We start from the raw sequence: 26,899 nt of genomic DNA on the forward strand, positions 1-26,899 counted from the left end.
CATACTTTGAATTTTAGACACTAAATGTTGGTATTAGTTAATCATAACTAAATTTCATACCTCTGCATATGTATAGGACAATATTATACCATCCTTTTTCTTGAGACTATATTTGTCTTCATGTTTAGTGACTGCTATTCATTGGTAATATGGAGTTTATTATCTGAAATATCTGCCTTTTAATTAATTTTAATTAATTTTAATTAAAGAATGTAGCACAATTATGTTTAATATAATTGGTGTTATTATTTTAAATTCATTTATCTTGTATTCATTTTAAATTGACTTCATTACATTTTACTTTTGTTCCAAATTTCCTGGCATTATTTCAATTTGTTATTGATTGTGTGTGTGTGTGTGTGTGTGTGTGTGTGTGTGTTTCTGTGTGTGCCTTAGTTTTACCCTTTTAAATAACTTTTAAAATCATCTATTTATTTTACATACTGTCCACAGCCTCCCCCATCCTCCCCTCCCAATCCTTCTCCCCTATCCCCACCCCTAAACCACAATCCCCTCCTCTCCTCGTCTCTATCCAAGAAAGGGCAAATTTCCTATTAGTGTCACTAAAACATGGCATATCAAGTTGCAGTAAGACTAAGCACCTTCCCATGTATTAAAGCTGAACAAAGCCACCCAGTATGAAAAGTCGGGTCCCAAAAGCCAATAAAAGAGTCAGAAACAGCTCTTGTTCACACTGTAACATATATGCAGAGTGCCTAGGAAAATCTCACATAGGCTCCCTGGTTGTTAGTTCAGTCTCTGCGAGCCCCTATGAGCCCAGATTAGTTGACTGTGTGACCCTTCCCTTGGTGTCCTTCACCCCTCTGGCTCCTATACTCCTTTCTCTTCTTCCTCTGCCAGTTTCTTGAACTTCTGCCTGTTTGGCTGTGGGTTTCTGCATCTGCCTCCATCAGTGGCTGGATAATGCCATTCTGATGACTGTTGAGCCAGGAACCAATCTGGTCACAGGAGACAGCCAGTTCAGGCTACTTATCCACTATTGCTAGGAGTCTACACTGTGGTCCTTCCCATAATTTCCTGCGAGATCCCTGTGCCAGGCTTCCATCAGACCCTGAAATGCCACTGCAGCAGTCCCCCTCAGTACTCTTCCCCTTCATGCTCCCCAACCTGATCTCTCATGTTCCAATCCCCACTTGTCCTCAGTCCACTCAAGATAGTTTTACTCTTTATCATTAAATCTTATTCATATCAAAATCTGTTATATAAAATATATTTCCACAGGAATAAACTTAATTACTTGCTCTATCACAGAGATGTTTTAGATAGAAAGAGAACATTGCTATAATTGGCTTTCAGGTTCCTATAATCAAGAATCAACTTAAAATTCTAACTTTTTAAATTTTCTGAGTCCACCGGGCATTCATTAAAAGTCAGACAAATTCCATAGTTCAGGATCACATCACCCTTTACTAAATAAAGTATAATTGCTTCTTCACTAGATTGTATTTCTGTTCTTTCATCACAAGTCCCTGAATTTTATATTAAACTTGTAGATACATAAGTTCTGGCTATAATTAAATAGAAACGTGTGTGGGATATGAAAAGGTCAAATAACTTTAAAGCTTCTGTGTCACCTGACATCTCAGCACTTAGGAAGCAGAGGCAGTTCAAGGCCAGCCTGATCTACAGAGTGAGTTTCAGGACAGCCAGGGCTACACAAGGAAACTCTGTCTCAAAAAAGCCTCTGTGTCAAGTACATACGGATGTACTATGAATTAAAACAATATAACAGTGAGTAATTGTAAGCCCAATACCATTGTTTCAAAAGTATGCATATCTAAGTTGTTTTTCTGTAAGTAACATCAGCCTAAAGTTAATAAAACACATACACACACCAAGCACTATTAAAGGGGCATCTTGAAATGTAATAGGAAATCAGGGAGCAAATTAAATAGAAAGCATTATGAATTTGTTATATAAAATGTATTATCGGGGGAAGCTTTACTTGGGGGGAAAGAAAATATATAAAGTCCAATTCTTTTAGAAACTGTGCATATTGAGGTTTCATGATATCCAGTAGCTTATCAGTCATACCTGAGGACCACAAGAAAAAAAAGATAAATGATGAATAAAGTGACACAGTTATCAATTTAAAGAAGACATTTAAAAACTTCTTCTAGGGTGTTCAAGAGATTATGGGACAGGGTTACACATAATATCAACAGGTAAAGGCTCTTAAGGTTGGTCCTTGGTCTGAAGAGGTACTGATCTCCAGGATAAAGAGGTTGTTGACCAGAGAAAATAGTTTTCAATGTTGTTCTTACATATTCTGATCTCTGATTTGTTTCATTTTGTGATTTGCATAGAGTGAGCACTCAAATGGTTTAGGGAGAAGGAAGTACAAATGAATACATGGTGGCGAATGAACCAGTTCCTCACTAGCTCAGGGAGGAACATTTACTTATTTCAAGTTACTATAGGTAAGGTGTAGGGTCTGTTAATATGGAGAGCCCCTTGTAGGCAGCCGCAGCTGCTGTGAGGTTGTGACCGTGTTGCCTGTGTCACACCCAATAGTAAGTATTTCAAAGCCTTTCCCTATGTCTTCCTGCTCTTATGCTCTTTCTGCCTTCATCTCTGCAATGATCCTTGAGCCTCAGAATGGGTGATATAAAAATAACCTCTTTAGGACTAAGAACTCAAATATTGCTTGTTCTTACCACTTCTGGTATCCACAAATCTCTGAATTCATAGAACTCTTCATTATTAAAACATGCTTCTATGAATAAGGCCAGGAGTCGTATTTGACTATAAGTGTAAACATCAGTATTTGGAAGGTACCATGATAATTTAGCTGGAAAATAGTAGAGGCCCACTGGACCTTACCCTCCCTTCTGAAGTACTGTCTACTGATGAGTTACTGGGGAGGAACTGTCGCTGTCAGCACCTCTTTACTCACTGAGGTACTCACCAGGATCCAATGGGTAGTTCAAAATCCACAGGCACAGAGGTGATTAAATATGAATGCCTATAAATAAATAAATAAATAAATAAATAAATAAATAAATAAATAAATAAATAAATGGAATCCAGTGTTTGGAAGGAATTACAGAAAAGTTGTAGGTAAGTGAGGATGTGCAAGAGTTTACTTGGGATGGATACTACTGTAGTGAGAATACATTTTATACATGTGCAAATTGGTAAGGAGCATGTTCAACTAAAAAGGAAAGATCTAAGGATTATTTTACTATGTGGAAAGGAAATTGAAAATCTCAATGAAAACTATTCTACACTAGGATTATTTAGTAACTTAAATTCATTTCATTGGACCTACATAAATGCCTTAATTGAAGTCTGGTAGGAAAAATGTTTAAATATTTGAAAGCATCTTGATTGGCATGACATTTGCACAGAGGTTATTTTTAATTTAAGTGGTTTGTCACAGGATTTGAGCAAGACAGAACATTTATCTTCAAATTGTTTCCTTCAAAAATATTTTATGCCTATTATGCTAAATATAGAAATTAAATGGTGATATTAGCAAATCTATTTTAATATGAATTAATTTACAGTGTCTTTAACATAAAATTTCAAATTAAACTCAAGCATATTTATTCTCTTACTAAATAGGATCTCTCTGTGATAGGCTGACATTTAAAACTTTCAGTTATGTTATCATATGTATTTACTCATACAATATTACTATTGTGTTGAGCCAATTATAAATTGGATATTGATTAAGAAATAGAACTTGATATTTTCAGGTAAAGTAGAAATAACCTTTTTAACTCAACCTATTTTGATGCACATGAGTCTTCTTAGAATCGATGTGCACAGATTAAAAATATTACAATGACACAGATTCGTATCTGCTCAATGATTTTTAATTTCTTAGGAGGGACTTTGTGATGGCATGTCTTTGGATAGCTTCAAAAGCATATTTTGCATCTTATAAATTCCCTCAAATTTTCTGTCATGTCAAAATTCCCATCTTCAAAACCAGTTCAAATTCACCTCTTCATAAGCTTGCCTTCAAATTCCCTGGAAAAATTAAGCATCAGTTTCCTTGGTACTTTGTCATATACACCCACTGTGAACATTGTCATCAATAACTTAACAGACAGAAATTTCAGTAAGTCCCTAAATCATTGGGAGTAGTACAGATATGTTTACCATTGTCAGTTCTTCTAATTCATGACCACATCTTTTTCCATCTTGAGCTCAAGCTTGTCAACATTTGGTAGCCGTTTAGCAAAATCAGCTGTCGTCCATTTTGTTAAGCCTATTGCTATGGTTTTATTTATGATTAGCAAGATGAATGGAATTGTTCTCTAAAATTGTTTGCAGATAATTCATTGTTGGCAGACAGACATGGAATTGTTGTTTATATATTGATTTTTAGCCTGAAATTGTTTAGTGTGTTGATTATAAAAGATTTTTATATGTTTTTGTCATTAGAATCATGCAATGTACAAAGACAATTTCTCTTGTTTGAATCTTCAGGGTACTTTCATTAATGAAGACAAAAAGTTGGCTTTTACCTTATTTTACCTGGAATTGTTTTTCAAAAATAAAAAAAATCTAAGGTTCTAAAATTCACATGGAACCACAATAAATTCTACGTAAAGATGCCTGAGAAAGATGCATAGTGTTGATTACACTATTAATCAGAAACACATATTGAGGAAAAATCTTCAAATATTGTGCCCTCATTCCCAGTCATGACCAGTTTGAAAATCAGAAAAAAACTAAATCTAAGCTGACTTGGGAAATACTTCTTATGGATTGAGAATGAAAGACCTATATGTCCAAGGTTTGGACTGCAGCTGGTTATGCTTTTGAGAAATGGCTGTACCCTAAGAGTTTTGTTTCCATCAGTGGAATAGCCCTCCCATTGATTCATAGTCTCATGCTAATATTGCCACGTGGTGGAACATAGAAGAGAGGCCTTAGGTCACTGACTGTGTGACTTAATGCACATGTTTTGTCCTCACACTCCCCACCCTCCTTGTGTCAATACTTCTTAGCTACCATGAGATTAGAGGCTTTCCTGGGTCTAAACTACTACCATACTGCTTATTTTTCTTTTTTCAGACCCAAATCTGGGGCCACCTGATCACAGGCTGAAACTCTGAAACAACATGATAAAATAGGTCATTCTTTAAGTTTATTTTCTCAAGTATTTTGTCACAGTGACAAACAGGCTAGAAAAGTTATCAGATGATCTTCCTCAGAATTTGGCCACATTTTCTGTCAATCTCCTTTTCTACTTCAGAATCCTTACACTGTCTTGAAAATCCTAACAGAACACTAGCAAATGTGTAAATAATTGTGAGTTAGCCACTGCTATAATTCTTCTTTTTTTACTTAAGAAAAAAATTTAAATTCATTTTATATACCAATCACAGATCCCCCTCTTCCCTCCTCTGGCCTCTCTTTCCTCCTCACTCCCACCCCTCCAAACCCACTCTCTCCTACAAGAAGGTAAGCCATCCCATAGGGAGTCAGCAGAGTCTGGTACATTCAGTAGAGGCAGGTCCAAAACTCTCCCCATGTCTCAAGGCTGTGTGATGTGTTCCTCCATAGACAGTGGGCTCCAAAAGTCATCTCATGCACTGGGGATAGATCCTGATCCTACTGTCAGGGGGCCCCTTAAGCAGATCAAGTTATACAACTGTCTCATTTTTGCAGAGGGCCTAGTCCAGTCCAATGGAGGCTCCACAGGTGTTGGTTTAAATTTCATGAATTTCCACTAGGTTGGTTTGGTTGTCTCTGTAGGTTTCCCCATCATGATCTTGAAGCTCCTTGCTCACAGAATCCCTGTTCTCTCTCTTTGACTGGACTTCTGGAGCTCAGCTTGGTGTTTGGTTGTGGATCTCTGCATCTGCTTCTATCAGTTACTGAAGAAAGGCTCTGTGATGACAGTTAGGGTATTCATCGATCTGATTACTGGGGTAAGCCAGCTCAGACACCCTCTCCACTAACTGCTAGTAGTCTAAGCTGGGGTCATCCTTGTGGATTCCTGGGAACTTCCCTAGCACCCAATTTCTCTCTATTCCCATGATGTCTCCCTCTATCATGGTATCTCTTTCATTGCTCTCCCACTCCATTCATGCTCCAGCTTGACCATCCTGTTCCCTTATGTTCTCATCCTCCATTCCCCTAGCCTCCATTGCCCACCACTCATCCCCAGTTTACTCATGGAGAGCTCATCTGTTTCCCTTTCTCAGGGCGATTCATGCATTCCTCTTTGCGTCCTCATTAGCTAGCTTCTCTGGAGCTGTGGGTTGTAGTCTGGTCATCCTTTGCTTTACATCGAGTATCCACTTAAGAGTGAGTACATACCATATTAATTCTTAAATCACAGATGATTGTGAGCTGTCCTTAATTACGGGAAATGCATTCATATTATTTTGCTTTTTGGAATTCCTCATCTTGTCACATTCTATCTCAGAAAAAAATTATATAATTACATTATATCTCAAATTTTTTCTCTATCAAAGTTAAAAACATTAAGTAATACAATCTCTCTGTTATATTAACCTTCTGTTCAGAAAGTTTCAGTGCCTTTATTAAAGACAACATGGTATCATTGTGTTTTCAGTAGCTTTTGAGTGCAGTCATTCTATTACTAGCCTCTCCAGTAATATTCTATTGTTCAATTTCTGTGACAAGAAAAAAAAAGGAGATAAAGAGTTAGTGGATTATGCTTCCATTATTCAACTCAATATATGATGATTAGAAAGTGTTTGAAATTTATTTATCATTTCTCAGCCACTGGATAAAATGCATGGATATGGAAAGTGAAATGTAGGCAAACAGCAACTCTTACTTATTGGCATCAAAAGAAAAAAATATAGTTGGCCTTGACAAAAAGAAACAAGACACAGTGACAGAACAGTTTTGGAATATGAGGGACTAACAAAAATATCTACAAAGAACAAGAAACTCAAACCTGTTAGGAGTCAACACCTTTCTCTGCTCTGGTAGACACAGATGTTAAGTGCTAGCATAATGAAAAATTTCTGAATATGTTTTAATATGAGTATTTATATACTAATGTAACAGAGGTAAACTGAACACATTCAACTCGCTTGAATTTGTCTGATTTTGTGTGTGTTCTCAGTCACCAGTATTACAGCTCCTTTTCTGTACTTGCTCGCAAAACAAACAAACAAACAAAAAATAAAAAACAAAACAAACAAACAAAAAAACCTGTTATTTTTTCCCTAATCATGTTAATGTTAGATATTTTGTTCAACATTTACACTTTGTTACAAGTAGGGAGAAGATTCCTTTCCCATGGCGGGGTTTATAGCAGCCTCCCTCCTTTGTGTTTTATTAGGAATAGCAAACATCATTTGGTGTAATGGGGTCATCAGGAGTCTAGATTTTCTTTGCAAGCATTTGCTAATGAACCAACATGGTATGCAGTTTTCAAATATAACTTAAATCTCTAATAAAATTAAATACTTTCTTTGACTACCACTTATGAGTATTTAAAGATGGCCATAATGTAATCATTCTTTCACCATATTTAAGCTAACCTAACTACCTATAATTTCATAAGATATTCATATACTTTTAATTAAACATATACTCATAGTATACATATTTAAGTATGTTTTAAAATTTTATTATGTTTTTATGAATATTGGAAATATAGATTTTGATGTCTGTAGTAAAAAAGGTTTTAGAAAGTTATTTTTTATTTTTTTCTTTATTAAGAAATTTTTATTCATTTTACATACCAACCCCAGATCCCTCTCTCATCCCTCCTCCCACTCACCCCAAGCCCTCCCTCCCTGGCCACCCCCAACCAATTTCCATCTCCTCCTCCCAAAAGGTAAAGCCTTCCATGGGGAGTCAGCAAAACATGATACATTCAATTGAGGCAGGTCCAAGTCCCTCCTCTCTGCATCAAGGCTGTGCAAGGTGTTCCATCATAGGTAATGAGCTCCAAAAAGCCAGCTCATGCACCAAGGATAGATTCTAATCCCACTGCCAGAGGCCCCTTAAAGAGGCCAAGCTACACAATTCTCATGAAGAAGGCCTAGTCCAGTCCCATGGAGGCTCCACAGCTATTGGTGTAAAGTTCATGAGTTCCCACTAGCTTGCTTCAACTGTCTATGTACATTTCCCCATCATGATCTTGATGCCCCTAGCTCATAGAATCCCTCTTCCCTCTCTTCGACTGGACTCTTAGGCCTGGTGCTTGGCTATGGCTCTCTGCATCTGCTTCCATCAGTTACCGAATGCGGGCTCTATGATGACAGTTAGGGTATTCACCAATCTGATTACTGGGGTAGGCCAGCTCAGGCACCCTCTCCACTATTGCTAGTAGTCTAAGCTGTTTTCATCCTTGTGGATTTCTGGGAACTCTCCTAGCACCCGGGTTCTCCTTATCCTCATGATGTCTCCTTCTATCAAGATGTCTCTTTCATTACCTTTTACCTATGAAGGGCAACAAAGGACAATAGCAATAGCCTGTACTGTTTGGGAGTCTCTTGAGCAACCCTTACTAACTACCCAGGGTAGTGAAGTCATAGGATCTTGGAGGAAATCCTACAGCCACCACTTTACTAAACCACCATTTTCCCTAACTTCATTATAAAATAGCTGTCTTTACATCCACAGATAAGTGTAGTCCACACCCCTCATCAAGGAAACTTCTCTTTTTAACAGATAAAGACCATGACAGAAAAGTAAACAATCAAGATACAGTGTTGTGGAGCTCAGTACCAAAGGACACATCTGTAATAAAATTCATTCACCTAAGTCTCAGGTATTATTTCAGAAGAGGGGACAGAAAATTTGTAAGAGCCAAGAGACATGTAGTTTGCTGTTAAGATTTTATCTCCTAGGAATGTCAGAAGCTATATCTATGAAGTTTCACTAGTAAGACATCCTACACAGGAACCGAACAAGACATTAATAGATATACTGACATGGACAAAAGAAAGCCCAGGATCCCTCAACCCTACATGAAGAACTATAGGCAACCAAGGAACACCGAGAACTTGAGAAATAGTCTCTTCCAAGGAAAAGCATACCTATCAGGTACCAATACCACATGGTCATCTCTGAAAACATACGCACAGTAACATTATATGCACTGTGCATGTTACACTTATGTAGTTAGAAATATACATATACATCTATGTATAGAGCAACAATTAATGGATAAGGAGGCCATGAATTTTAGAGAAAGAAAAGAGGCAGATATAGAAGGATTCGAATTGAGGAAAGAAAGAGGGAAAACTATGTAATTATATTAAAATCTCAAAAAAAAATCAGAAAAAAATAAAATGGAGGAAAGCCAGAATATATCCATTTTAATAGTGTCCCTCAAGGTGCATATTTGATTACATTTCAATTCTTCTCTCTTAGGTGGATATATTTGGACATTTTATATTTACTTTTAGTAAAAGAATACACATTATCAAGGAAATACAGTTATTTAGAAATTTATTCAAAACCAATTAGCAAGCAAGATAAAAGTAGGAATATGTATGATGTTTGTCATACAGCAGGCTTAACATTTGGTAACGCATGGCCTTCATCATGAAATTCCATTCTCAACCAAGCAGCAATCCTTTCCAATCAACCATTAGACCATTCTGCCTGTGAGGAACTGCACATCTTTGTAGCAAAATTTGGCAAGTCAAGAAAGTCTGCACGTCCACCAGTCCTGTCCACATCTCCAACACTTAGTGCTCATTGTTTTCCATCATTTTACTCTATCTCTATTATCATTTATTAACATACAGGGATTGGGATTATTTTTTAACATACCTTTTGGTTTTAGTTTTGATAAAAACAAAATTTTTCACACTATCCTATTACTGTGGTCACCACTTACCACTCCTTTTGTATTAGCATTCTTTGAGACATTCTGCTATTCTGACAGGCTTATCCTCTACATCATTTTCTTTCATTTATTTATTTAATTATTTATTTATTTATTTTGGTTTTTTGAGACATGGTTTCTTTGTGCATCTTTGTGCCTTTCCTGGAACTCATTCTGTAGCCTAGGCTGGCCTCGAACTCATAGAGGACCGCCTGCCTCTGTCTCCCAAGTGCTGGAATTAAAGGCATGCACCACCACCACCCAGCATCCTCTACGCCATTTTCACATGCATTTCTTGATACAGAATTTACTATAACTGTTTACATTCCCATCTCTAATTTTATATTCATAAATGTAAGGACTCTAACTTTAAGGTATTTTATAATTATTTGACATTCTTTGATAATTTTCTATCATTCCAAGCACTATGTTTTTCCGAGTACAAATGATACATATGGTAAGTGTGGGAGAAGGAAGGTTAGGCTGAACAATGAAAGTGTTTTATTTGGCATGCTTACATTTCCTTATTGACCATTCTCAATAACTAGTAGATGATTTTCTTAATCAATAGCTATGACTTTTGATGGGAAAACAAATTAAAATCACAATTTTAGGTAATATAAGTATGGCACTGTCAGTAAGAGAATAATATGGCTTTGTGAATAGTGCATTTGATTAACAGCTACTAGATTCTAGTTAACTTATTTGAATCACTTGTAATAATTAAATTTTGTAGCCCTTGGCTATAACATAAAGAGTTTAGATTAGTTGAAAGAAATTGCCTTTATCAATCTCAGTATTTTTAAAATTAAGGCTAATTATGTCTGCATATTGATGTGCTGTGAAATTTAAAAGTATGTATTATATAGTGTGCTATTATGTTTTATTTGATTTATAATTTTAATTAATCATTCTAAGAAAAACTCTGAAGACTCAAAATTGCATCATAATTAAGGTAATTGTTAGTAAAAGATAAGAGGTAGATTATTCAATCTATCCTGAAAAAAAGATATAAAAATTATAAAATAAAGGGTGGATTGTTGAATCCATCCTGAAAACAAAAAAGAGAGGATATAGATACAATATAAATAAAAAGCTAGATTAGTGAATCTACTTTTAAAAGCAATTACTAGTTTTAAATACTTTACATTGGATTGGATTTTTGCATATTGTATACAAATTATATATATATATATTGCTACAAATTTGAGATTGATTTATATTGATATGATAAGATAAAAAGATAGATTACTGAATCTGTTTTTAGAAAGCAACTACTAGTTTTAAATATTTTACATTGGATTGGATTTTTGTATGTTGTATACAAATCATATATATTGATACAAATTTCAGTTTGATTTTATTAAAAATGCTGTATGGATATTTCTAATCTTGTTCAGGATACTCTACCTGTACAGTTCATTTAACAGTGTAACGTAATTTTCTAATCCTTGAGAGTTATTATTACCACCTATTAGGATATAAAGAAATGAAAGTTAGTAGTTAGACATTACTTACAATCAAACTTGTAGACATATTAGGTATGTTTTCAAGGTCGGGCAGAGATGTATTTTAGATAGACAGTTCATCTTAAAACCTTTCAGATCTACAGAATATGGCATTTAAGATTTTTTAATAACATAGATTTTTTTTTCTTTTTTTGTGACTGTGAGACATGTCTGCTCCTGGCAGCACCAATCTACTTCAGAGAAGATATGGGCATTGAAGAACTTCCACATGGAGTTAACTTTCACTGTGGCAAAAGTTAGCCACTGGGCAAGAAAGTGCCCCTACATTGACTGACAGTATGCTGTTCAAAATGGACAGGCAGGGCACACACACACACACACACACACACACACACACACACACACACACACACACACAAGGACTGCTGATCCTTGCCAAGACAAGTGTGGTTGCAGCTTTGGCAACAGGCATCCTCTGAGGCCAGGACAATATGACACCATCACTGACGTGGCTTTGCAATCAGAAAAATGTAGAGTGCCCCTTCCTTCCTTCCTTCGAAGGTAGCTGAGCAGGCAATGGACCGATGGCTCCTGTTGTGTAGTGGAACAGTAGCTGTAATAGTTATTCTTGGAGGAGTAACTAGGCTGATGGAGTCTGGCCTCTCAGTGGTAGACTGCCATTTAATAAAGGAGATGAAGCCACCCACAAGCCGAGAGGAATGGGAATCTGCATTCTAAAAACACCAGCAATTTCCAGAGTTTAAAATCCTGAATCATGACAGGACACTGGTGGAACTCAAGTTTATCTGGTACATGGAATATTTGCATTGAATATGGGGTCGAACTGTAGGCCTTGTGTAATCCTATTTCACAATATGCTAAGATATGCTAAGCATATGCTAAGCCTGTAGGCCGAAGATGATGCCCCAGTGTTGCAGAGAAACCTTGGGTGCCAGTCCAGGCAGCTGGCTGTTTCTGACATAACTCACATACTTGGAAGTGGCTTGTTTGCACTTCTTATTTTACTAGGTAATATTATTTCCTTCTCAGATCTCTGAGGGAGTTGAAGATTAGATAGTTGTAGTTACAGTTTTCCTTGATAAGAAATTTTAGAAAAGAAAGTCACTAAGAGGTATAAATTGTATATAATTGAAAGACATCATAAGATAGTTGGTTATAAGTTAGAATAGAAAGTGAATTAGGTACATTTTAGATTCACAATGATAATGGACTATTTTCACTGAATTTGTCAAATGCAAATGGACTAGGCATTGTTGATGTTTTTATTGCTTGTATGTATTATATATAGTTATTGTACTTATTGTATATAGTTTTTGTATATTAGTTATAAATTTATTTATTTTAGACAAAATATGGGAAATGTAGTGATATTTTATTTGTTCTCTAATAAATAAATTTTGCTTGGAGATCGGAGGAAAAAGCCAGGCATTATATTAAACAGAGGTCAGGCAATGGTAGCACATACCTTTAATCTTATCACTTGGCAGGCAGGGATTTGTCTAGATCTCTATGAGTTCAAGGCTACACAGGGAAGAGAGCCAGGCGTAGTGGCACATGCCTTAAATTCCAACATTGGTCAACCATGAAGGTCTGTAGGTCTGTACAGACAGACAGGAAGTGACAGAGCTGGGCAAGAAGAGGAAGTGATGTAGCAGGACAGAAAGAGTAAATCAAATGGCAGAACAGCAAGGCATACAGTCATGGATAGACAGGAAGTAGCTCGTCTTTGGAAGCTGTGGAGTTGGTGATGTGAGGTTAGCTGTGGCTTTCCCTATTTCTCTCAGGTTTTCACTGCTATATCTAGCTCCATGTTTTTAATTTAATAAGATCGTTAAGAAATTCGTCTATGCCGGGCGGTGGTGGCGCACACCTTTAATCCCAGCACTCGGGAGGCAAAGCCAGGCGGATCTTTGTGAGTTCGAGGCCAGCCTGGGCTACCAAGTGAGCTCCAGGAAAAGGAGCAAAGCTACACAGAGAAACCCTGTCTTGAAAAACCAAAAAAAAAAAAAAAAAAAAAAAAAGAAATTCGTCTACAAGTAAACTCTTACACACTGAATCAATGTCTTAATTTTGTTTTGTATTGTCTATGGGAATCTAATCAGAAAGGATTCTTTCTGGTCATCAGCATGCTCATCTCTGTAATTGGAATGTTATAATTTGAATCTGAAGTGTTTCCCACAGCTTTACATATTAAAGACTTTGTGGACAGCTGATGGTCTTTGAGAACTGAGTGAATCATAAAGCCTCTGACCTAATTCCATTCATTCATTTATAGAGTCATAATTCAAATGCCTAACTAGGAAATGATGGCAACACTTTGAGGAATCAGATTGTTGTCCCTGAGACCTTTACTTGGGAGCTGGTGTAGAGTATTTCCCCTGGATCATTCATTTCTGTTTTTACTTCTTAGCTCAGTTTTATGGCAGCCTCCCAGTTCCAGAAATGTGTATTTCCTTGAAAATATCTGGTTCTATAATTTGTAATAATATTTCCCCTCCCAACATTATTTCAAAATTTGAAATTGCACTTGGATAGTTTGGATTTTCACATTTTAATAAACAAACTTCTCTGAGGATATTTTCAAATATTTTGGCTTTTTAGCAATGATTCATAAAGTTAACAACATTCTGATAGATACTTTTGGGCAGCATTTGAAAGTCATTAGGATTTATTCACCTGAGATTGCAAATTGAACATTGTTCACCTTCCAAAATTACCATAATCACTTTTTTTATTATATTTGCCGTCTTTCAATAATATAAAGCTTGTTGTTTGGCTTTTGCAAATAGAATCACCAAAGGTTAAGGAAATCCATTCTGAAATATATTAAAATGGGAGATATGGGGTTCTGTATTTCAGCATAGTGATTATTTGTTCACAGCCTGTGTATTTAATCTTTTCTGTTCTCTAGATATCTACAAAAGATATACACATATATGTCTAATTAAAACACAATGCTCCCCAAGTTAAGTTTATTTGACCAGGGATTTGCTTCCTTTGATTAGCCCTTGGTAATAATAACTTCATTTTTTTTCACTCAATATCTTCTGGCATTTTTTTTTTGGCTTAACTAATTGAAATAGCATTCCCAAGTTGTCTTCTAGAGGATCTGCCAAGTTAATGGTTAGTTGCTTTTAAAATCTCCGAAGTGTGTCTTTTGAAGAATATTGTATGAGTGCTGACAGAAAATTTTCTGAACAGCCATAGGTAATGGTCTTTTTAAATGAAAGTAATAATTTATCTAATATTGAGATATTCAACTTTGACTGACACACTTGAAATTGATGACAAAAATTTAAGTTTTATATTCAAGTCATTAAATCATGTATTTGAATGCATCTTTTGTAAACAGAGCTTTGAGTAATTTGTTCCTCTGTGTGTATCAGGATATCACAGCAACACCAGTAAGGAGCATGTGAAGGGAGGAAGGAAGCAACACTTGGGAAGTTTTTTTCTTTCTTTTTTTTTAAATGTTAATAAATAGGGCTCTTCTCTAGAATTTGATGTAATTTTTCATTTTGGAAGCTTTCTGGAACAGAACAATCTTGGAATAAACAGTACTCTGAATGCAATGATTGAGTATGTTTCTTTCATGGATGTGTGACTTTATATCCAAGTTAATTCTGGTCTTAACAGTTGGGAAAACAAGGACATATTGTTCAAGAGACTAGAGACCTGTATTTCTTTAATGTCTCTAAAGCGCCTCAATAACTCTGGACACTTTGATTGAATAAACCAATAGTTTCTGATTAGAAGAAAAATCATTTTGAAGGAGTCATCCAAAATGCTAAAATCATGAAATTATTAATGAAATAAAGAATTTTGATAAAAAGTAAAACACTCCTCCCTCTGTCTTGCTGACCTTAGGTTCTTGTGATTAGAGTCATCAAATAGGGTAGCCAGAGTACTTCTTTCCCTTCTGTATTTATTTTTTAATCATTTGACATGACAAAAAAATTGTCATTAGTACTAGGATGTGGAGACAGGATAATAGTTTTCTACTTTTATAGGAAATGTCTGTAGAGCTTTGCCTGTGGGAGATCAAAGTGCTGTCAAAACATTCTGTTCTGTAGAATTAATGTTTTAAATATATTAGACTACTTCCATTTATAGAACTCTCTTGTGATTTTCAAGGAGTGATATTCAGATCCCAATAAGTGGATTGATGAAATCTTTCCATGATTTAATGATACAAATTGAGCAATCCAAGGTAGTCATACTTTCTCAGAGTCACATGAGAATAAGTTAGATTTCAGGTGAACAAAACATTTTGTTGGTCTTCCTTTGCATACCATGACTCTTTATGAAGTTCTAAAATACTAGATATTGAAACTGTGATTATTGTAACAGGAATATTTATTATATGTACCCTGGGTGAGATCACATATATAATCTGTTTTAGGACAGTAACATCTGGAAAAAGATGCTGTTTTTTTGCTATTTGGATTTCACTACACAAGATACTATAGAAGATAACATTTTATAATTCTAGTAGCATCCATAAACTGCCTGAGTATTTTATGTTAATCTTGTGTTATGCAATTAACCACAATAAGCCCTATTTCTTTAAAAAGAGTTTTTACAATCAACTTATTACAATTTACATTTATAGTTTTTATTCAAATGGCAGTCTTTACAAAGATACTGACCACCCTTAATGTCAATCTTAGATATGATATTAGAATGAATAGAAATTTCTAATGTAAAGAGAGTTAATGAACAATTAGTCAATGAAATTTTAGATAAAATAATGCAAATGTTTATATGCATACTTTGATTGATGATAATATTGCCTTCTCACTTAAATTAGTTACAATTTTGGAACAGTTAAAAGGCAAAGAATAGGCACAAAACAAGTTTCTTCTGTTGTTATCCTTGCTGTTTGCCCAGGAGCACTTCTGAGAAACCTCACAAAAGGAGTTTTGCTGCAGGATTTGTGCAGAGCTGAGTCTGGTTCAGAATCATGGGGAACTGACCAAGGGATCTGTAGGAATGGCTGTAAAGCTGAGGGTGTTCCACAGAGTAAGAGCTTCAGAAGTCTGTGCAGATGCTGCTGCTATATAGCAACGTACTGACTTAGGGGATACTCAAGGTCTTAAACCAGAGAGTAGAGACATGTTAGTGAATCCTTCCCCATCCTGCTCCTCCTAAAGCCTTCCTCTCCATCATTCACATTTACTACTGTATCACCTGTGTTCTCTTATGAACGTCTATTAAGATCACTCTTTCCCATCTCCACCAATGTGTGTTTTCTAGTTTCTTGATGTACTCCAGGTAAAACACACAAATTTAAAAATCGATGTGATGACGTTTCCTGAGATTCTGGGATGACTGAATTCTGTTTCTTTTTGGTGAGATATTCTGTTGATGTCTGTTATGTCCGTGATCTGTGGTGTATTTTAACTTTGAAGCTTATTGTTGGTTTATGGTTTAGATGGCCTATCTAAAGATAGAAGAAGGACTGAAGTTACCCACTATTATTGTATTAAAATCTATTAGATTTTTATGTCCATTGGTGTTTTATGATGTTAGGACTTCAAATACTCAGCAAATATATACTTATGATTTTTATGACATTTTTAGGACTTGAACTCCGTATTAATATGTGTTAGCCTTCTATATCTGTTTTGACTAAACTCAACTTAAAGTCTATTTTATTAAATGTCAGAATAGATATGACAATTTATTTTTTTGGCCTTGATTCACTTGAAAATTTTTTGATCACATATGTAACATATAGCCCAGAATTTCTGCAACTAATCAGGTATGAAATTATGGTATATAAAGACATATGCATTCAGAAATATCATGTCAACAGTAAACTGGTTTTGCTATAATTATTCTGAATAAGAACTCTAGAAAGGGAAACTACTAGTAAATAGTTCAGTAAAACATGATGCATACATATAAAATAATACTATTGAGTATCCAAATGGCATATAGAAGTAGATATGGAAAATTGATTGAGTTCATTTACACCTAAATTCTAGAAAAATTACATGTAGAAAGAAAGAAACTTAATAATATCATAATACTGGAGTTTATACCTACTGGCCTGAAGGGACACTTAATGGCAGAATTATTATTATTATCATTATTATTATTATTATTCTGTGGATTGACTCAAGCACTTCATAACCTTATTCAATTTTATCTAAATTGTGCTTTAACACGTGTATATATACCTTATATGTTTTTGCATGTATATGCTTAACTATATAAAATTTTTAAATAAGGAAACTTACACAAATATATATATATTTTATCTGAAGGCACCAAAACATTTTCAACAAGAAAGAATTTCATATAAAAATATATCACCTAAATAAATGGAAATCTGACCATCTGTGGAATTTTATCAGAAACCTGATGAAAAGGACAAAAGAATTCTTTTTAAACTTGGGAGATGGTACCTCACAGTAAGTGTAATTGTGATAGTGTGGAACCTGAAGCTCAGAAAGTATACCTACAAAGGCTATTTCTTTGAGAATTTACTTAGGCAATTTTTCCAGCAAAGATTAAATGGTGTTTAAGCATACTATATAACAAAGTAAGAAACAGTATAATTCAATCTGACAAATAATGAAAATAAATGTGTCCTGATTAGAGAAAATATAAAATAAATTATGACTGTAAAATTTCAGTTGTCTGTAGTTCTTTGTGTAGGGTTGAGGACCTGGGGGATTTTCCCTGTGTAGCTTCACATGTTTGTTTATGTCTTTCTTGTTCAGTTTATGGTGGGTGATCTTGCTAGTGAGACTTTACAGGTATATTTTCTGTTGTTCCTAGGAGACACAGCAAAGTCTCCAATCCTCTGACTCTTAAAATCTTTCTGTTGTCTTCTTATAATGTTCTGGAGCCTTAGGTATAGGAGTCTTTAAGAGATGTATCCACTGAGACTGGACTACACCAATTTGCACACTGAATGGTTGTAGTTTTCTGTAGTGGTCTTTGATGCAAAGTTTCCTTGATGAAGGCTGAAGACTACACTTAACTGTTACTCCTAGGTGAAGACAGAAACCAAAAATGTGGCCCTGCAGGAAAGAGCACGCCAATTTATTTTCCAGTGCTAAAAAGTCTACCCCAAGAATATACACACAAGTAACAATATGTGCACTCAACAGGTTATGTTTAGGAATATGTATGTATATATATATATATATATATATATATATATATATATATATATATGTGTGTGTGTGTGTGTGTGTGTGTAATAACAATTGATAAAAAAGGCTATGAACTTAACAGAGAGCCAAGAGGGCCATATAGAGCATTAGGAAAGAGGAAAGGAGAAGGGAGAAATATAATTAAAATACAATCACAGAACTAAATAAAATATAAAATTTCAAAATCACCACAAAAAGACAAAAAAACTAAAATTCCAACAAATTTAAAATATACACAGAATAGCAATTACAACCATAAACTACAAAGAAAGTAAATTGCCTGATGCATGAAAAAAAAGTTAAGATAGCCCATATATTGTAAAACAACTCACAATCAAAGGAATTTAATGTTGTCACAATCTTGATGACTTTAGATATTAATATGCTGAGAGAAAAAGAGTCCAAAAGATGTGCTATATAAAAATACATTAGGAAAAATTGGAATATTTAAACAAGTTTATAGATACAGAGAGTATATCTGAGGTTGTACATATAGGGGAGTAGACCATCACTTGCTGGTAGGCATCTATAAATTCCAATTTTTAGAGATAAGATTAAAAAACAGACTGGATTAGTACTCAGCATGAAGAGGCTGTACAGAATGATGGAAATGTTTTTTATGTTAATGTACTATTAATTTCATTATTGTACAATCACACATCCAAGAAGAACCAATTTTGTATTTTAAAAAAGTGAAAGTTAATTACCTCATCTACAATTCAATCAAAGTGTAGAACAACAAAATCAGATTTGTTAAGAACACATTTAAATATGTTTCTCTTCTATAACATTGTTTGTGTTAAAAAAAATCTTGCTTGTGGGCTACATAGACGGATCAGTGCATAAGAGCATGGACTTCCCTTACAAAGGGCTTGAATTTGGTTTACAGTTCACAGATGCCTATAATTCTAGGTCCAGGGAATCTGACACCATCTTTTGACCTCCACAAACACCTGTAAGCATGTGCAAGTACCCACACAGACATACCCACAAACATACAATTAAAAATAAAATACATTTTAAGAAAGTAAGAGAGAAGAGGATCTGGTTAGTTGTTCAGCCAAATGAGAAGCTGTTGATTCTGCTGGTGAAGGAGCAGTGAAACACTATGTCTCATATTCTGCTGTCACAAAAGCATATTTAGAAAACATTTTAAAAGCACAGTAGAATAAACACACCTTAAGTATCCCCATGTGTCAAGATCTGAAAACAGAACTCTTTGGGTAAAATAATGCTTAAAAATAAACTTTAAAAATTCCATTTTCTGTGGTTGGATCTGTGGCTAAACTCTTAGTTATAAATCAAGGACAATAAATGTACACAAATATTTTACACCCTGGAATCTTTCAGTTATTTATTGTTCCATAACAAATGACCTCCAATTTCCTGCCATAAACCGTGATAATCATTTGTTTTACTTACAAACTTACAACATGGGTATAGCTTAGGGGAAACAAATCAAGTCTGTCTTGCAGAGTGTCACCTAGGGCAGTTAAGTAAACTACTGCATGCTAAAACTGCTTGAATATTTGCTTGTTTATACTTTTGTAGTTTATGTTGTTCGTTTGATGAGTCTTCTGTTGGGTATGCCACTTAGAAAATCTGTGTGTGGTAGTTATCCCAAATGAGTTTGTTCCCGATATACGGAACAATGATAAAAAAAAAAAAGAACAATAAAATATAAATTGGTAAAGACCTGAAAAGGTAGTTCCCAGTCACAACAAAAGTGTTACAATCCATGAAGCTCACACTATCTCATTATAGCAATTTCAAAAGGCAAATTAAGATGGAGAAAAAGGAGATTCACTGCTGTCAGGGGCAAAAATTAAAAGAAGAGTCTCACTAAAGAGGCACAAGGAGTATGTTGGGACTATGAAATTTCATCTTTCTAGCCATGATGATGACACAGTTCACATATATCAATGTTAATGTATTACTAAATTGAATACTTTTAAAATGATGTTTATTTTTAAAAAACACTACAAAGAAAATTGAAGAAGTCACCAACTGAGATATGCCTGCCATGTCTTGCAGGCTATTCTGTGCATGACTACAAAACAAGAAACATTTTTCCTAAGCATATCGTGTAAATCTTATTTTCAAAACATGCATATGTAAAATATATTTTACTACTTTATTGAAGAATGTTCCAGAGAGGTGTAGCATTACAACAACTAAGAGAAATAAAATGTAACTGAAAGGGGGGGGGAGACAAAATGAAAAATGCAATTGTAAATGTCTCCGTTGGAATACCATCTGAGTTTCTTACTAGGAGATCAAAATGACTTAAATCTATTTGTGAGTCAATATTTTGCATAAACATCATTGAGAAAAATAACTGTTTGCTGAAATCACAGGAAAAGAAAAATTTTCTGGAGTCAAAAATTCCATATTTTAAAAAAATAGGATATCAATAGTATGTCAATGATATCTATGAGGATCCTCATAGATCCAGGATATCTATGAGGACTAAATGAAATAATACAACTATGAAAATTCTAAACATTATCATTTAAATAACTTCTGAAATTATTCATATTCTTAAATTATTGTTCTTATTCATAGTAAAAACAAATATCTACTACTTACTTTCTCTCATATTTAAAGATGTTTCACTTGTGACACTACTTTCTCATTCAGGAGACACTGTCAAAACCATAAATTATCTTTAATAATATTTTGTAGAAACATAATATACAACACACTTTGAAGCCGAAGAGAGTTATTTGTTTTTAATAGTGATATGTTAGAGAATACTGAGTTTCCTCATTTTGAGTTCCCAAGTTGACCTGATGAAAACATACCTGTAGCTTGTTGTCATATTTAATTGATTTAAATTTTTATCACTAAGAAGAAGCCATGGCTTAGAGTTTAAGAGTACATAATGCTCACATACATATATGAACAAGATAATATATATATATATACATACATTTATGTGCCATTGTTCATACACACATACACACACACACACACATAAAAATATTAAAGAAAAAAAATGAGTCCACAAAATTGAGAGAGAGGATATATGAGAGAAGTAGATTGAGCAAAGGAAAAGAGAAAATGATATATATAATTATATATAAGAAAATTCCTCCAGCAAACCATTGTCTTGTATATAGCAAAGAATATCTATATGTATATATGTATTTACATACCATTCAATTTATTTATAGCTACTGTTCATAAATATATTCATATATGTATTTGTATGTATGTGTGTGTGTATGCATGAATTCCTTTCCCCCCACACGCACACATACACATGCCCCTATATTAACCAAACATTGCTTTGAACTTAAGAAAGCTTTGATAAGATTTATATAAACAGATTGGTGCAAATCTATATGCTCATGTACTGAATCATACATTTTAGAATATTGATCCATGATTTTGTTGAAAAATGAATAGACTAGTTATAAAAAAAATGAGCTTTTATAATTTACTGAATATTAACAGTTCCTGATCAAAATTACCTGAAGATCTAGTGGCCTATAACCAACTACAGCTATTCAGTATTGGACATCTAAGCATATTTTATAGTCCAGTGCAAATTAAATTGTCTTATTATATTAATACAAGCAAATTCCCATAAAGATAATGCTAAAGCATTTTCCTTAAGGAATTATAGTCCATTGTCTAATAGCGAAGATGAAGTAACTTGTACTTTCAGACATTACAACTTGGACTCAGAAAAGACATGAGGAATTATGGATAAGATAGGACACTCCTGATTCACTCTTCATATCTGTTTCTTGGCTGGCCTGAAAGGCATAGTAATAGTGACATTCACTGTGGCTCTCAGATGGTCTCCTGTTTCCATGCCATGATAAGTCATGCACCACTGAAGAAAAGCAGATTTACTTGCTTTTCCTGTGATTTCAGCAAATAGTTATTTTTTCAATGATGTTTATGCGTTTGGCAGCCATCAAGATTATCATATATATTCACACCCAAAGTCTTATAGGCTGACTTAATCACTGATTAAATTAATTAAAAATACAAAGTAAATATTAAGTCATTCCTTTAACTTGGGTTATTTTTTACATATGCCATTTTTTTTTTCGGTTTTTCGAGACAGGGTTTCTCTGTGTAGCTTTGCGCCTTTCCTGGAACTCACTTGGTAGCCCAGGCTGGCCTCGAACTCACAGAGATCCGCCTGGCTCTGCCTCGCGAGTGCTGGGATTAAAGGCGTGCGCCACCACCGCCCAGCTTGAAGATTTTTAGATTAACTTTAAGATGAGCCAAGGAGCTTAGCTCTGTCCACTAACATTTTAGTATGTTGATATGCACTTAATCAAGCTTCAAACTTGACCAAATGGCCGTGCCTGTGTACAATACTCATGAAGACTGAACTGATTTCAGAAAATGTTTCTTTCTCAAAGAGCAATTCCATCAAAAACTTTTTTTCATTGTAGACAATGGTTTAAAATCTCTGACTGTGAGATGAATAAAAGTGTAATTTGCAGAGTAGGCAATTCACATTATAGAACATCAGAGCAAAGAATTTTCTGATACTCTGTAATATAAATATAGACATGACCTGTATTATACATAAGTACTTTTTTGTTGCAAGAGATAACTTTTCATGTAAAATTTTATGTATTTTCATGCTTATCTTGACTATAATAAATCTTTTACTGAATGAGTCTTAATAGCAGAGTGAAGAACACAGAAAAAGTTAGAATATGTTGGAATTAGCACACCCTGTGAGGTATTCTATTGTTAAGGAGATTTATATTTTCCAAAATCTAGCTGACATGACACTATTATTTGTTTTATTGAGGCTTTAAAAGTAATAAAATAGACATGTTCAAAAATGTATCCCAATGTGGAGCATATGCTGTTGGTAAATGACTTTGACTTAAACATTGTATGGATATATTTAAATGTTCTTCCATTTTCTTGACTTTGATCAAATAATTCAACTTTTCTGGACATCAATTTTGTATTTATAAAATGAAAATAGAATATCAGCTCCATAGCATATTTGAAAATATAACTGGCATGTGTAGGAAGCCTAGCTTAGAGCGTGAGTATTGATATGGGAGCCACCAAATTTATAATGTTTCTTCTTAAGGTTTCTTGTCTATTTGATAGTTTGAATTATCTATTCACAATGCACTGTTGTGTGAGTGCTGCAAATTATTATACAGTGCATTATTTTCTCAGTTGGATAAGAAAGTAAAGTTGATGATATAATTTCTTGAGTAATTCTGATCCTTTTAGCTATAAAAATGAAAAATAAAGAACTTCTATTACCACCTGAATACCTGAGAACATTTGGGGAGTCCAGGCATGCCTATCTTGCATCACATAGTACCACTTTTATATTCTTCCTTTTGTCACCTTTCTTTGGTGTTCAATATACACTACAATGTTAGAGTGTCTACAGGGGTAGAAAAATATGGAAAGATAAAACAGCACTGGCCTTGGTAAAGTAATCCTTTTTGCTATTGTTGGTAAAGATTCAAATACATAGAAGAAGCTGGGCTTCCCAAAAATCGGATCTATATTCAGAAGATTGTTAGAGTTCTTCTAAAAGACTCAGTAAAAGGAAGTATAAAAGGAAAAATGCAAAGTAACTTCATAGATATTTCTACCCGTCCCATTCTGGGTTGATAAAATAGCTACTTTATAGGTCTGTAATTATCAGTATTTGGTTGTAGCCTCTCCATCTTCTGGTGACTGCTGGCTTATCACTGCAGAAGCCTCAGGATCCCCAGAATGATGATTTATTCTCTTCAAAGAGATTAGATGTGGCTTATCTCTCAGGAAATTACTTAAATCCTTAATATTGAAAGAGATGCTGGCTTAGGCCAAAAGCACCTCAACAATGCAAATATATGCATGAGCATAATGCTAAATTGTACTATAACACTTAAATAACGATTGTGTGTGCACGTGTGTAAAAAGGAGAAGTAGAGGTAATCTTTTATCAGAGAATTTTTAAGTATTACATCATTGAAAACTTCAGGAGGTATACATGAAAGTATTCAATTTTTTTCAGTGTTATGAAAATGTCAAATTTCACAAATATTCTTTTCCAAATTTAGTATTGCTTCAATATAGCATTATAGTATCTTCTTCTTTTACAATTGGATGCATATAGAAATGAATGGTTTTTTGTAAGTTTTCTCTACTTTGTACAATAGTCATATTTGAATTTGCTGAACATCCTAGAATTTGGCCCAGCCAAAACACGTGATTAGTCTCTTTTTTCTATGTCCTTTAATTTATAGAGATTCACTTGAAAATAATACAAAATAAAGAAGATAATGGGGAGACTGAAAAAGATGCAGTTCATACTTCCCCTGTTGTTTGGAAAAGAGTAATGAGTCCCAAGGGAGTATAGATGAGAGAAGATGGGTAAAATGTGAAGGGATGGATGCTCGTGGCCGAGATAACAAGAAACTCTATTACTGTCTCCTTTGCCTTCAGTGTCAGAACAGCAGGAAACTATTATTCTTCCTTCTGATTGATGAGAGAACATCCTAAGTAATTTTGATCTACTTATTCAGGACAGGTCTCTTCTCATAACAGAATATAATCTCATTGCAGAGTGTGCTCATCTGACTTCCTAAAAAGGCACAATGTTCAAACTTTTTTCACCACTGAGATATTCAGTTACAAGTTAACTAAATACCATTTTGTCCATGAAAAAAAAAACATACAAATTCTGTTAGTCTTTAACTTCAACCAGTACATTTCCAGTAATAGTTAATATTCTGAAGATAAAAGAATAGTGTCTATGTGCAATAAACAGAAGCATATGCCACATGCCAAGCTTGGTGCTTTCTAGTGGGAATTTTTCAGTTTAGAAAAAGTCAGCGATTCCTATATTGTCAATGTTATCTGAAATAATTTGTGTTTATTACCTTTTCCTATAAAAATTTCTGTAAGTACTAACAGTATATCTTCCTTTATCTTAATGAGGCAGAGGATGGTACAGTGTTTTATTGTGACACTGGTTGACCCCAGATGTTAAAGAAAATTATGCTACATGGAAAAAAATTAGCAGTGTTCTCCTTGAGATTGCTGAGGGTGGTCATATTATATGGCAGTAATATTTTGTTTTCCATGTTGTTGGTGTCTTAAAACACTTCATTTTGCTCATATGGTTTTTTAATTATTTCATTAATTTCACCTATCAGTATGAAGGATAATGCTCATTCAGAGTCTGACATTTCTCCATTTGGCAAATGGTTGTGTAAAGTATATTATCAGTTTGATGTTGAATTTGATAAAATATCTTTCATATAGACTTTATACATGAGAACATTGCCTAATAAATTCAAACATATTTTATGTCATCAAGTATTAATAATAAAGAAAATTAGATGTAAGACTTGTAAGACTGGATGTGGGTGAGACTGGAAGGAATGAGTTGAGATAAAAGCAGGAATTAATCTATATACAGAAAAATCTCTGCACCAAGATCATGTGTATAAGTCAACACACAGAAAACCAGAATGTGTGATGCAGATATGTCAGATAACTGAAGGAGTACTCAATTATCTCTTTGAAATGGGTTACCAGGAAAAACTAAAATATATTGTGTCTAGTAGAAAATGTGACATCCACAACTCAATTCCATGAAATAAAAAGTCCTAGAACTCTAATTTTTTTTAATTATCAAGTCAATTTATTTCCATGATACCCGCCAGTTCTTAGAGCAATGCATGCTGATGATGACAGTGTTAGACCCATTCTTCTCTGTGTATACGATGAAGGTGAATATCCCTTTATCCACAGAGTAGACGAGTAGTTTTCTCCTCAGTGGAAAACATACATGTGCCTTCTGGGTTTTTGTTTTTGTTTTGTTTTTGTTTTTTGGATGGGGGAAAGCAGGATAGAAAATGCAGAATGATTTTGATATTAAATAATGTATTAGACTGGGAAAGGAAATTGGGAATTTGAAATGCTTTTTCAAGCTCTTTTATATAAATGAAGAAAAGTTATGGACACATTAAATGGAAATCAGTATGAATTTCTCCATATATCCATTATCTCAGAGAGGAAAATAAAACCCATACAAATATATGGCCATATGAGCCCTGTATACTTTACGAATGCACAGCTCTCTCAAATGTTTTGCAGTACAGAGTCAGTGCATGTATCTGAAGTCCTCATCCCATCTTACGTTAGAAGGCAAAGGGAGTCAAAGGAGGGACACGGAAGGCTGAAAAGTTCCATGAATGCACCTAAGCCTTTAAATTTGGACTTCAGGCCCAAGGTGATAGGGATGTCATGCTGTATACAAAGGAAAGGAAGATGCCAGCAGAATACCTTCAACAGAGATCTAACATACAGCAAGCATATCTTCACAGTCTACCTGAGCTAGAATCACCTTCAGAGAGTGCAAGTGGTGATGGGGTACTGACATGGAAATTACAGTCTTGAATTTCAAAAATCCTTAGAATGAAACAATA

Source organism: Peromyscus eremicus, chromosome 2 (assembly GCF_949786415.1).
Source record: "Peromyscus eremicus chromosome 2, PerEre_H2_v1, whole genome shotgun sequence".
NCBI lineage: Eukaryota > Metazoa > Chordata > Mammalia > Rodentia > Cricetidae > Peromyscus > Peromyscus eremicus.